Raw genomic sequence first — 14,508 nt, 5'->3', positions numbered from 1 at the left:
AATGCCTTTTTTTTTTGTTTTTTTTTTGCAAGCTAACGAGTTTCTTTTCATTTTATTCTTTTTTGTCTGTGGGCTGCTTTTTCTTTTGGAGTTCTAGGATGCAGCTTGGCATTTAACCAGAAGTTACCATTTATTAAATCATGTAAAGTTTAAGCTTAAAAAATAAAGATTAAGCTTAAAAAATAAAGATATATAAAAATGAATATCACATTGATGAATTGTCAATTATGCAGGTCGTTTACAAGATGCATTGGGTTGTTATGAACGTATGTGTGTCAGCCAAGTTCTGAGAAATCTACAAGGGTGGGTTTATTGGACTGTTACCTGAATCTTGATCAGCCACATTCCGTGCTCAATATTACTTCTGGTCTCCTTTCCACAGGTAACTTTTCAATTTGGTTTTGATTCCTTTGTTTTTTTCTAGCTATATGGATTTTGATGTGAGTAAGATTTGTGAATTGTACCTTTGTTCCGATACGTAATACAAACCCCTCGGTCCTTTAACAATAGGAAGGTAACTAGCGGCAGCTGGGAACGGTCGTAATAAGCTCGAACAAGGGGAGAAACGGTAGTTAACTGCTTGTCCGATCGTGCGCGCCCCCCGCGCGCCCTAGAGGTGAAGAATCACTTTTGCTTTCGGCCGCGGGTGTGAAGGACGTGTTCGTCATCGCTCTCTGCCCGTTTTCATCGTCGTATGCTTTGTTTATATTGTGTTTTCTACTAATGGTTTGTTTGATCTTGAAAATGAAACTGTAAGTACACTGTTTTCATTTTCATTACTTAATTATGAATCAACATGGAGCTATCGCCGTAGAGGCGGCGATTTCCGCTCTTTTGTTTTCATGAAATTGAATTGAATTATGTCTCCGGTGCCGAGGGCGGGCGCACTCAGCGAGTTATGTATTTTGGCGAAAGTGCGTAATTGAAAGATGTAAGTACTCCTTTTTCATTATATTTTTGCCCTGTGCGTTTGTTGCCGAGAGCTTGATTGCGCTCGGCACGAGCCTCTTATTTGTATGAATAGAATGCAAATGAAAGTGGATTCGCAATGCAGTTTTCTTTTCATTTTCATTTATTAATTGTTTCATCAAATTTAATTTTGGATCAACCTTTCCGCTCTTACCCGGGAATTAATCCTTACGATTTATTGCTGTAAAGTGAAAATTGCAAGTGCAGTATTGTTCATTTTCATATATATTTATGATAGCATCATATTATTATGGATCAAGTTTTCCGCTCTTACGCCCGAATTGATCTTTCCCCCCTTTAAGTTCTATGAAGTGAATCGCAAGTGCGGTATTCTGTTTCATTTTCATATTACTTTTCACTGCTGTGCGGGGTAGGGAAGCGAAGGTCTGCCAGGAAGTCGTCGGAAAGCTCTCTCCGCGACTCCCTTGGTATCCGATTCTTCGTCTTCTTTTCCTCCGCCCCCCCCGCTCAGCTTCCTCGTATTTTGTGGGGTGGGGTCTTCCTTGCGTTCGGGGTGGGGCATGTCTCCCCCTCGTGCGTGAGGGAACCCTCTTACTAATCTGTCTGTGCTACCGCAGGTGCTACATCCGTGGGAGACGACCTTGGACAGTATGGGCCACTGCGGCTGCAGGGCGTGCCTAGCATCCACGATTTGCTGCAGCGTCTAGCGAGGTCTGGGGCGGTGACCTTGGAGCGATCTCCACTACAATCTTCACAGCCGCTTATGCTGCTTCCCCCGCTGGTCTACACTCCCCATGCTGTGTCGGTGACGCCGTCTGCTGCTTCTAGGGCCGGTCGCCCGCCGTACCGAGGAGGGGTATGCCGCCGCCGCCTGTGTTTTTCTTCGTGTTGCCTGCCCCAGACTTCCGCTGTTCCAGCAGCTCGCCCTGGACCGGCCGCAGTACCAGGTTCCCGCTGGCTGCCGATGATTCTACGAGGCGATGGCTGGGCCTGCCGTACCTGTCGCTGATGTGGTTCCCGCTACTGGCTTGGCTGTCCCTTCTGTGTTTACCAGCCTGCCGCTGTTTCTGTCTGCGCTCCTGCGCTGGTTGCTGTTCCTGTCGCTCCTGGTTCCTGCGCCTGTCCATGCTGGTCCTGCCCATGGTGTGTCCTTCCCCCAGTCCCAGGTCCTTCCGACAGGTGCAGTCGGGTCTGTGTTGCTTCGGCAATAGGCCCGACTCCGGCCTGGATGGAGGACCCTGACGACTGTCCTTGAGTGAGCTTGACGAAGAAGAGGAAGGTGTCATCTTCGTCTGCTGCTGCCTCTTCCCCTTCGACTTCTAAGGCCCATAAGCCGAAGAAGAAGAGGCTGCCTCCCCCCCCCTAAGAAGTCTCCTTCGGGAACTTCTAAGGGCCCGTCCCACCTCGGTGGGACGGGGGGTCCTTCTGCTGGTCCTCCTGCTCCTTCGGAGCGGGGCCCGTCTCCCCTTCCGTAAGGAAGGAGATAGACGGGGACCAGAGGAGTATCGGTTAGCTCTGGTACTTCCTCGCCTGGTGCTAGCGGCGATGCCGCTACGCCAGGTTCCGGCTCGGGTCTCGTTCGCGGGAGATCCCGAGTGTACGCTCTCCCTCGGAGACCCGTGCAGCCAAACCAGTTTCGGCGCCAGAGTTCGCTCGGCGCCAAGACCCCGGCGGACGGAGCAGAAGGCTGGCGAGAACCCTCAGGTGACTCTCGCCAGGCCAGCGGCCGCTCCGCAGCAGACCAGCTGGTAACCGGGGTTTTCCCCCTAAGGAAGACTCCTTCGGGAACTTCGAAAGGGCTCGTCACACTCCGGTGTGACCGGGGGGTTCTTCTGCTGGTCCCTTTCCTGGTTTTCCTTCGGGAACGGGGCCCGTCTCCCCTTCTGAGAAGAAGAAGAAGACGGGGACAAACCAAAGGGTGTTGCTGGCTACCGCTGGTACACCCTCGCCTGGTCTTGGCAGCTCTGCTGCTAAGCCAGGTACTGGCTCGGTTTTTCTCGTCCGCGAAAAGTTTCCGAGTGGTACTGGTCTCCTTCGGGTGACCGTGCAGCCAAAGTTAAGACGCCTGAGTTCGCTCAGCGTCATGACCGAGGCACGACAGAAGACCTGTCGAGAGCCGCTCAGGTGACTCTCGCCAGGCCAGCGGCCGCTCTCGTAGCGACCAGCCGGTACTCGGGTGGACGTGACGGTCTCTGACCGGCCACAGGTTGAGGCTGGGAAGAGGTCCCCCAGGTCCCCTCGACCGACGGTACCAGCCTCGGCTGGTACCAGCGGTTTTGACGTGCCACGAGGACGCTCACGGTCTCACCGCGAAAGCGAGCTCTGCAGGTCACCTGACCGCCGCTCCCACAGGGAGGACCGGGCGGATACGGTGACCAGCAGCAGCTCGTCTGACGCACGGGACCGGGGTCGACGTGCTCAGTCCGAGCCGCTCGCCATAGGTGAGCGGCACGGCCAGGCCTGCAGATCGATCCCCACCGCGGGTGGTGATCGCTGCAGCCCCCCACAGTACGCTGGTCCTGCCAGCGAGCGGGGGGGGAGCGTCAGTTCTGTCTCTCCGATACCTTCGATACCTTCAACTTCCTTGGCATACGCCAGGAAGAGCGAGGTACATAGGAGTGATCGTGAGATTGCGCTGCTCACGATCCCGTCACGACGCCGCACGTGCCAGGTATTGTCTTAGAACCAACCAGGGACGTACGCGCAAGTGATTGGAGGCAACCGTCAGGGATCTGTTGCTGGTCCTTCTTCTGAAGGAGGAGGGTCTTGGGAGCTGCTCTTGTTGGAGGGACTGGACGGTCCTACTCCTCAAGACGCTGTAACTTCCGAGATTCAGAGTAACTTTCTTGCCCAGGTTTATTGCACTGTATTCGTCAGCACACGACCTGGGGGAAGGATCGCCGCTCCCCCACCAGCAGAGCCCATGTCTCTGCTCGAGTCGTTTTTGGGGCCCGAGAGGGAACCCAAACCGACGGTGGGTTTGCCGCGATCGGAGCTTGCCGATTCTGTCTTGAACCAGAGTCTCTCGTCTCCGGACAATAAGCTCTCTCAGTTCTGGCCGGGAGGAATCGATCAAGCTACTTCCCCTCCTCTACTCTACTGCGACAGCGGCGTTTCTACTACGCGTCCCCTTCGGACACCGTATTTAAATACTCCTTCGTCTCCTGAGAGGTTTCGACCTCGCGAGGACTGGAATGAGTCGGAGGACGGTATCGGCTCTCTCTCCTGTCAGGTGTCGATCAGCCCCACCCAGACGACGTTCACAGTGGCGGCAGACCCTTACCTACAGTGAGAGTTCGTAACCCTCCTCGGGAAAATGTTTTCTCCTGACGATACGTTTTTCCCAGACTCTGAGAGGCCATCGCCGCAAGGCGATGGCTGCTCCTACTCTTCTCCAACTGCTAGTTCCACTGGGAAGGCGAGCGAGTATCCAATTCCTCCCCATTCCCTCTCTCCTTACGCTACGAGGGAAAGGGGAGGGATCCTACAGAGATTTCTCTGTAGGATTCCACGTTGGGGACTGCGCTACCGGGGGGACTTTCGGTCCTACCTGACGTAAGCCCCGGTCGTTGAGGAGGGATCCTGCCCCATTCTCGATTTCTACGGAATCGAGAGGACCACCAGCCTGATATCGTTTGACGAATTCCTCGGTGGGGGTTTCGCAGACTGCTTAGAATTCTAGACGGAAATTTCTAGCGGCATTCAGAGTTGTTAGAGTTTATTACGATTCCTCCAAACACTTAGGTCGAGACCACGGTCCAAAGTGAGCGAGACGAGAATCCCCGATATGTTACACGTAATCGGGAACCTCGCCTATTGCTTCGAATTCCTGGAATTTCTAGCATTAGGAAGAAGACTGCTGCTGAAAGAAGACTATCTCACAATAGGCGACCAACCTGGAATAGAGAAGAACGGACGGGAATATCCAGTTTGGCTTGAACTATCGTCTTAGTATTCTGTTCACCATTGAAGCTTTCCTTCGAGGAAGACTTTCTTCACTCTCTTTGATAGAGACCGAATGTGGTCGATCTCCAATCCTTATTTTGTTTTCTTGAAGGAAAGAATTTAGGATGGAGATCATTGTTCAGAATCCTACAAATATACTACGTATATTAACCTCGCGACATGATTCTGCTAAGCAGTTGAATGGTCCGAGGGATAGGCGCATATCCTGGTTATTCTACGGATTGCGACTTAGAAGAAAAGTATTCTAATTGAAACTGCAACTCGGGTTGCCTGCAACCTCCCAGGAGTTTCCAGTTTCAATTTTATATACTTATTGGTGTTGTCACACAACACCATTTAAGCTTTTATATTTACCGAAATTCGTTTCGCATAAATATAATTGCTCGAGCATATCTTTTTATGCTCGGTGGTTTCTAGCCGAACGCATTCCTTCGTGGAAAGGATTACTTGGCAACTCAGGATGACGAGCGTCAGCGACAGCTACTGCGTATTGAATTGCGCAGCCCGAGGCATTTTCAGCATTTCAGTACCAGCTGCCGCTTTGAGATGGACGGTTGGTTATGTCTTTCTCACCTGCTTTGATTGAATACCAACCGTATCTCTGCCCAACAATCACGGACTTAAGTCTCTGATTAACGGGGATTCTCGCATACATGAATGACCATCTACTGCTGTGACGCTAGTATTCATCGTCTTCGGTATTGCGAGAATTTTTAAACAGAGATATCTATTCGACTCTCATCTTTCTGTTTACCGCACGGTAACAGAATTCTGTAATAGTCTCTTGCTTCATCGTATCTCGATAATGCGAATGGTTTTTTGCGGAATCTGAGTTTGTCCTCAAAATATCTTGTATTCGGAGGTGTGCAATTGTTCATTGTTCACCCCGGATTAGCAGATGTATTGAAAGACATCGCCTACTCCCACACCTGCCAGCTCTACTTCCAAACGTTCAGCCCATGAGCAGTAGTTCTTCAGGCGGCTCTCCCCTGTGTTTCATTACTGAAGAACGCCCGCTTTCACTGCACACCGGACAGCAATGAAATGGCGGTTAGCGTTTTCAGTCATTTGTAAGCACAGGTTTAGAATCTTGAGATTCCTTCTCTCGATTCAGCTGGAAGACGTAGGTTGCATTCATTGCCTACCTTCGTCTTCAACGTCACATAGTGTTGTTTCTCCTTAAGCTGAGATTCAACGTCTATGAGATTTTCTTGCCATCAGGGTCCTCGGTCTTTTGAAGGCAATTGACTTTCGCCTTTTGAGCTTATGCATTAAGAGAATCATCGCCGCGCCGTCCGGCAGTCGGTGACTAACAAATATTGTTTTATTTGTTTGGTCTCTCAGCATAACTCTTTTAAAGGGCGAAGGTCACGTGGACTTACCCGGATGCTTGGACACAACTTGCCTCATACTGATACCGAACCAGTCAGTCGGCAGCTGTCAGAGCGCCCGAGTCAGTTACGAACTATTCTGTGGACTTAGTTCGGTTGTTCCAGAGCAATCATTACTTCGTCTTAATAGCTTGTCAGTATGAGTACTGTACATAACCAAAGTCGAGAAGAGGGATAGGTCATACGACTATCCCATCTTTTCGTCTTAGGTAACTGCATGACTTCTCTTGAGAAGTCAAGCACAAAGGGATGGGGATTTGTGACGCTCGATTTCGTACCGATCTTCGTAGCGAAGACTCAGAACCCTTCGGTAACTGACGATTGGTTCGAGTCCTTCACAATACCCTCCCTAATGGACTTCACCGCCTCCGATACGAAGGCTATGCTGCTTTGTCCTGTGAAGGCGCGACGGAGCTGTCTAAAGAAACTCGACACCCAGGATGAGTGTGGACGCCTTCTTCATCATTCTCTCGCGTTCCGCAAGAACTTGTCCGTGGCGCAGGTAATGAAGGCAGGCGCCTGGTCCAACCGGACCGCATGCACCTCCTTCTACCTTTGGGATATTGCCCACAGTTCCTTGGATCTTTTTCCTTGGGAAACCGTGGTGGTTGCTCACAAAACGTTGTGTAGTTAACCCAGACCCTCGCAGGCTGAACAGCATCGAGTCCTGGTGTGACCGTAAGAATGGATGAGGAATGAGAGTGTGACTGGCTCCTCTTCTTCCCATCTTTTTCTTCCCTCTACCTCTGGGTAGAGGGACACGGTTGTCACCCTGCTGGGTAAGGACGAGATGCAGGTGAGCTACTCAATAGAGCACCATCCTATCCCTTTCAGTAGGGATAGGAGTAAATATCCACCACTTCCTCCAACAAGGGGGATTAAGTGGATGCCAATTTGAGACAAACCCATCATTTTTATTATGATTGTCTCTTGCAAACAGGAACAAGTTCTTGCTTGCTGGTACGAAGAGATACGCTTGCCTCTCTCTTAGTACTTGGCCCAGAGGTCTGACCATTGATCCTGCGGTGCACACCCCGATCAATCGGACAGAGGTTTGGATCCCTCCCTTGCTCTTACGACCAGGGAGGCACTCCAGGGTTGGACGAACACCAGTCTGTTCACCAAAAAGACTCAGATTCCTCCACAAGAAGTGAGTCTTCTTATTGTTAAAGACCGAGGGTTTGTATTACGTATCGGAACAAATGACAATTTGTCGGAAAAATTGCATTTTCCTAACTATACAAACCTGAGGTCCTTTACATATAGTCCCACCTCATGCCACCCCTCACTCTGCAACTTTTTGCATGGGGCCTAAAGCAAAAGTGATTCTTCACCGCGCGCACGATCGGACAAGCAGTTAAACTACCGTTCTCCCCTTGTTCGAAGCTTACGACCGTCCCAGCTGCCGCTAGTTACCTTCCTATTGTTAAAGGACCTCAGGTTTGTATAGTTAGGAAAAATGCAATTTTCGACAAATTGTCATTTTAAATATTTTGTTTTATCACTTGGCTATTACAAAATATGTTGTTGCTTAGGTATCATTTCAGTGCTTTATTTTATTTTACCCTTCATAGATTGAGGTAACTCCATAAAGATTTAATGCACTATGTACTAGTGCCTCCCTCATTTGTATATACTTGTCTTTTCAGTGGTCCTGTTGCCATATACTGCACTTTAGATGAGAATGGTGGTGATCGTTCATACATGACTTCTTTTATATATATTTTTGGGCTCTAAGATTTAATTTCAATGATTAATTACTTTGCTTCATTTTGTTTTGAAGTATCTATACTTTATTTATTTTCTAAAATTACTGGGTGAATTTTTTTATTTGAAACCCATAAATACAGGCAGTCCCCGGTTATTGGGGTGTGGGGGGGTTCCATTCTCGGTGGGGTGCTGATAAGTGAAAACCACCTGGATGGCACCTTGACTATTGAAGGGCTGGGTACTCGACCCCTTTCGGACCTCGAGTTTCACCCCAAAGACCTGCAGTTCCCCTTCAATGGTTTTGTCCGTCTCACCGAGAACGCCCTGGTCAGAGTTGACAAAGTTCTTAAGGAGACAGTCATATTTCCGAAGGAACAAGCCCAAGCTGTCTGGGCTCGCACGCTGGCAGACTGGGGATGCGTTAACACCAGGTTAACGCCTCACAAGGGGTCGTATACCATTTTACGACACCCCAAGAGTCCCATCCCCATTCACGGACAAGATCGCGGAGCTAACGCTCCAGGCGATGAAGATCTCCCTATGCCAGCTCTTAAGGAGACGGAAGCTACCTCCCTCCTCATGCCAGCCACCAGGGAATTCTGGCATGACGCTCCGTCGACTTTTACGGTGGGAAATTGGACCCTAACTGCGCCTCCACTCTGTTCTCAGACAGACTTCCCAGACTGCCTGAGAACTTACTGAAAGCAGAGTTTGAGGCAAGATCTAGGCTGGCGAGGTACATCAACACAGTAACATCACTGGAGTTGGTAGCCTCCATGTATAGAGATGAACAGATCTTCCAGGTCCTAATGAAGAGTCTTCTGCAGACTTTTCAGTTAGTTTTATTTGAATTCACTGCAGCCAGGAGGAACCTGCAGAAAATATGTGCTGGCTGAGGCATCTATTAGGCACGAGCCTAATAGATTGATCAAGTCCTCTTTCTGGGGTAAGAATCTTTTTCCCCCGGAGGAGGTAGACAAGGTTTTGCAGGAGGCCTCTAGAACCAATCAGAGCCTCCGATTTCGTTGGGGACTTCCATCAAAACAAAAGTTCGATCCAACGAGCAAGCATCAGAAACCGAAAAAGAAGCAAAGGTACTACGCCCCGTACAAAGCTTCCCAGGCCCAACAACAGTATCAGCCTATCTATCTGCCCCAGGCGTTGAAACCCTCGACGTCTAAGGCACCTCCGCCACAACAATTTATGATAGTACCAGCCCCACAAGGCTCGCAACCAACTGCTACGGCAACTTGGATGTCTTCTCCAGCCTTCAACCCGGTCTATGAAGCCACCGATCATTTCGGGGCTATGCCAGACAATCCGGCAGTGGCAGAGCTAGAGGTCAGTCACGTCAACTTGGCAGACCTAGAGCCAGAGGTGCAAGGGGAGGCAGAGGTTTCAAACCAGCACAAAACCAGTGAGATGAATCAGGTAGGAGGTAGGACTATACTGGTTCAGAGATCGATGGACCTTGAGCCCTTGGGCTCACAGTATTGTTTCCAAGGGGCTGGGTTGGAGGTGGATAAAGGGGTCTCCAACCTCCGCCGGTGAACTTCTTCCAGACACCCTCACCGGATCTGGAGGAGTACACCAAAGGTCTCCTATCTTTGGTAAAAGATAGGAGGGTAAAAAGCCTAAAATTCAAGGGAACGGTCTGTTTACTGTTCCAAAGAAGAATTCTACCAAAATGAGAGTAATTCTGGACTTGTCCAAACTCAATTCTTATGTTCTTTGCGACAAGTTCCGTATGCTGACTGTCTCTCAGGTACGGACCTTACTTCCCCGTGGGCCGTCACCACCTCTATAGATCTTACAGACGCATATTATCATGTTCCAATAGCAAGAAACTTCTCGCCATACCTAGGCTTCCGCCTAGGCACCAGATCTTATGCATTCAAGGTGATGCCGTTCGGCCTCCACATTGCACCCAGAGTTTTCACGAAACTCGGAGAGACAGTAGTACAAGAACTCAGGAACCAAGGAATAATGCTGGCAACCTATCTAGACGACTGGATCATTTGGGTGAACACAGTCGAGGAATGTCACAGAGCGACATCCAAAGTAATTCAGTTCCTGGAAAGTCTAGGTTTTCAGTTGAACCTAAAGAAATCCTGGCTGGAACCAGCAACCCAGTTCGAATGGCTGGGGATTCATTGGGACCTTGGAGTGTCACAAGCTGTCTCTTCCTCCCAAAAAAGGTCAAGGAGATAGCGTCAGGCTATAAAACCAATTTTATCAGGAACAGAAAGATATCTCGGCGGATCTCTAGAAAGAATTCTCGGCTTACTTCAATTTGCGTCAGTAACAGACGTCCTACTGAAAGCCAAACTAAAAGACATCAATCGAGTTTTGAGAAAGAGAGCCAACATTCATTTAAGAGACAAAGTCTCAACAATTCCCCCTGTGCTACTAAAGAGACTTCTCCCTTGGACAAAACCCAAGAACCTTGCCAAAGCAATACCAATGCAAGTTCCCCCTCTACAAGTGACGATTCATACAGACGCGTCACTTAGTGGTTGGGGGGATACTCCCAACACCAGATGACCCAGGGACCTGGTCCTCCGGGATGAAAAATTTCCACATAAATGTGTTGGAAGCGATGACAGTGTTGCTAACCCTAAAACACTTGTCTCCTCCCAAGAAAAATCATGTGAGGATAGTTTCGGACAATACAGCAGTAGTCCACTGTATAAACAGGGGGGGTTCCAAATCACCCAAACTGAATCATGTTCTAGTAGCAATCTTTACCTTGGCAGCAAAAAGACACTGGTACCTGTCAGCAACACATCTGGCAGGAGTAAGAAACGTAATAGCGCGGACGCTTTATCCAGGACCAAACCTTCAGAGTCAGAATGGTCCCTAGACATGAATTCGTTTTGGTGGATATCCAGTCTGGTTCCAGGCCTCCAGGTAGATTTGTTTGCAACAAGCTCCAATCACAAACTTCCGTGCTATGTGGCCCCCAACCTGGACCCACCCTCTGGCTTATGCCACAGAAACATTAGCGATAGACTGGAACCTCTGCAGAAGATTTATCTGTTCCCTCCAGTGAATCTTCTGATGAAGGTACTACACAAACTACACTCCTTCAAAGGACAAGTAGCTCTGGTAGCACCCAACTGGCCCAAAAGCAGCTGGTTTCCGCCGCTCTTTCTAGAGCTGAAACTCCATCCCAAATGGATTCCACGGATCCGGAGTTGACAACAAGTAGGTTCAAACAAACAGACTGTGTCAGCTTCCTCAGGAATTCTGCAAAACCCTAACTTTGTGGATTTAATGAAGTTTGCAGCTCATAAGAGGCAAATATTGATCTGGACAATGTCATACTTACATAGAATCTTGACAAAAGGGATTCAACGCTTAGGCAATACGATTTCGGCTGTTAAGAAATTAGCAGACTTTTTTAAATAATTCAGATATTCATCAGATGACCCCAAATCTGGCCATTTCATTCTTTAGAACTCTGTTTGAAAGAGGCCTAGCCGCTAGTACAATTACAAAGATTAAGGGGGGCGTCCGCCTATATAGAAATAATGCTCCGATTTTTATGAAATTATTATATGTTATACATATATATATGGTGATGTTCCAAAAAAAATTTCAGAGTGATCGAATGATTATTTTGTTTTTATTGAAAAAAAAAAAAGAAATTAAAAGTGTAACTCTTCCTTCATTTTTAGAGCTATTGCAATGCGGCTTTATACTCAGAAAGTATATCATAGTAGAAAAAAAATGTTGTGAACAGTTTTTCCATTTTTTGCTTTTTTTGGATGGGGCGAGGGGGAATTTTCCCCCCAAAATTTTGTTAATTTGGTTATCACAAGTTCCTCGTCAATTAAGAAAAAATCTAGCCCCAAACAAAATATTCGTCTTTCTTTCCTCTTTCCAATGGTATATTTAACTTTAAAATTTTGGCCTACAAATAAAAAAAAAGTTAGCGTTTGAAGTGCAAAAAAGTGAAAACAGAAAAATGGCCGTAAAGGTCAAGAAGTGTTTTTTCTTGGCACTCGTGGAAAAAAACGATCTTTGAGCAAACCATGATACAAACAAATGTTAAATACTCCACTAGCGCTTAGTTCAGAATGCCTTTCCTTCTTTCTAATAGTTCTTAGTGTTTTTTTGCTTGGTTTCCAGCACCAAGTCCCCCCCACTCCCCCCCCCCCCCCCCCCCCCCCCCCTGACCCCCCCCCCCCCCCCCCCCCACACAAAAAAAAAAAAAAAAAAAAAAGGGGGTATTATTTGCTCGGGGGCGAGGCTATCATCAAGTACCACCTGACTCTTTGTTGCCTGGTTTGAAACCAAGCAAGTAAGAATTTGTCATCATATACTCCCTTCTCATTGTCCTTTATTACTTTTATCAACTGAGAGCGTAACTGTGAAGGTGAAAAAACCTCAGATGATTGCGCAGCAGACGACATAGAGGCAATGAGGGCGGGGTTCTCAGCAGCCAAAAAAGAGCCTCGGTTGTTGTTGGTTGGTGGTGGGGCTGTGGTGACGGTGGTGATGATGGTGGACAGCACTGGATACATCCATCCAACCAATGTGGTGGCAATGCGACGCTGCCACATCAACAAAAAAAACAGTCCAACTTCGACCCTATGTCTCTTTTTAGCAAAATTTGCTAAACGGGCCATAGTTTTCACGATTCAGTTTCGGCATATTGTCTCAATTTCACTCTAGTATACACACAAACGTCTATAAATTGTATTTAGAGTTACTTGATGTAAGAAAACAAGCAAAAAACACGGTAAATAGCGAAAAAATCCTCGGAGTAAAGAGCACCATACCTCCCCTTTTGCAACTTTGGGACACGAAACTGACTCCCATGGCTCCCTGCTGGGCATGCTACCCGCTCAGAACACCATTCACCAAGGAATCAGCCATTGTTGGTGCCAGATGTAAGAGATTAGGTGAAATAAAAATCAAAATAATTGATAAATTGGGCAGATAAAGGCCAAAATGACAATAGTTGTTAGGAGCCAAACGTCAGCCCTACGTCACAGTGTGATGGGGGCGGGGCCAAAACCCCATTAATTTTAATATTTCGAAAAAATGCTTTTGCCACGTGATAACAGAGGTGTTGCTCATATCTTATGGCCATTTAACCAGATTTTGAAAATTTCAAAAATATTCATCAAAAATCAAAGAGGAAGCCCCCCTTAAATCAGCCCTGAAAAAGATTTTTCAGGTCTGATTTAACATAAATCTAGCAGATTCCTATTTTTCGTCCATTCCAAAAGCTTGTGCACGGCTTAGGCCAATAGCCCGTCCACAAAAGGTTACATGGTTTTTAAACGATGTTTTGAAACTAGCCTCGGACGTCCATAATGAATCCTGCTCTTATATTGTTTCTTACAGCCATGGCCTCAGGTCAGCCAGAATATCAGAATTAGCAGCTCTCTCTCGTAATCCTGAAAACATAGATTTCCTCCCGTCAGAGAAGTGTTGCTCTCCCCGGATAGGAGTTTCCTAGCAAAAAATGAGGACCCTCAAAATAGATGGTCCCCTTGGAAGATTATACCTTTACCTCAGGATACATCTCTGTGTCCTGTAGTAACTCTTAAATCCTTTTTAGCTAGATCCTCCTCACTGTCCTCCGGTCCCTTATTTATCAGAGAGCAAGGTGACACTATCTCCTTACAGGGTATTAGACAGCAAATAAAACAGGCTAAGCCGGAGTCCTTCCCACATGCTCATGACATTCAGGCTGTAGCCACCTCAATTAATTATTTTCAAAATATGAATTTTGACAATCTTAAGAAGTACACGGGTTGGAAATCTTCTCTAGTATTTAAACGCCACTATTTAAGAAACATTCAAGCCTTGAAATATTCAACCATAGCTGCGGGGAGTCTAGTCTCTCCAGAGTAGTTTATCCTCTCATATTTCATTTTTCCGTCCCATTCTTAACCCCTTCTCCCTTCTACCTGCCGCTTGCACTCTCGCCACGATGCCTCTCTCCTCGATGGTGCAGAGATAGTCACCCGGATTAGTTAGGATTTTCTCACTTAAGGAATGTCGAACAGCCTTGGGTTTTCCTCCAGTCCTAATTGTGCATTGTAATTAAGTGGTGTTTTTATATATATCTCTAAATCATTTGCTAACTGTGCTCATAATTAGTTTTTAAGTCATAGTTTAAGGTCTAGTTTTTAAGCTTAACTATTAAGTTTATATCCTAGTATCATTACTTTAAGTAAATTGGTATATATTATTGACAATAATTTCATTCTCCCTTATATTAGAATTGAGAGTCATAAGTGGCTTGGAAGGCATTCTCTGTTGTATAATTTTCACCCGGCAAAACACAGGTCGACCCAGAAAAGGGATTTTGATGGAGGAAAAATCTATTTCTGGGAAGAGACCTGTGTCGCCCGGTGAAACCCTACCCTGGTTTCCCATCCATATTCCTTTCCAAGTCAGTATTAAAATCCAAATGTATGAAGAATGTGAGATGGCGCTAGCATCGGGCAGTGGCGGGTGGTTCAAGACGGTGCAGACGAAACCGCTGTTA

The 14,508-nt window shown here is 47.3% G+C and overlaps 1 protein-coding gene and 1 long non-coding RNA gene across 2 annotated transcripts in view; one reads left to right on the top strand and one right to left on the bottom strand.

Annotated features, from left to right (window-relative positions):
* The window catches only part of LOC135217139 (uncharacterized), a 31,290-nt gene extending 30,987 nt beyond the window's left edge, over nt 1-303 (top strand). The window contains exon 5 of the long non-coding RNA XR_010315059.1: nt 234-303. This is a non-coding gene — a long non-coding RNA (uncharacterized LOC135217139). The remainder of the gene's footprint in view (nt 1-233) is intronic.
* The window catches only part of LOC135217537 (serine/threonine-protein kinase atr-like), a 796,062-nt gene that overhangs the window by 210,526 nt on the left and 571,028 nt on the right, over nt 1-14,508 (bottom strand).

This window comes from Macrobrachium nipponense, chromosome 7 (genome assembly GCF_015104395.2).
Source record: "Macrobrachium nipponense isolate FS-2020 chromosome 7, ASM1510439v2, whole genome shotgun sequence".
NCBI lineage: Eukaryota > Metazoa > Arthropoda > Malacostraca > Decapoda > Palaemonidae > Macrobrachium > Macrobrachium nipponense.
This window is presented reverse-complemented; position numbering and strand designations above follow the sequence as displayed.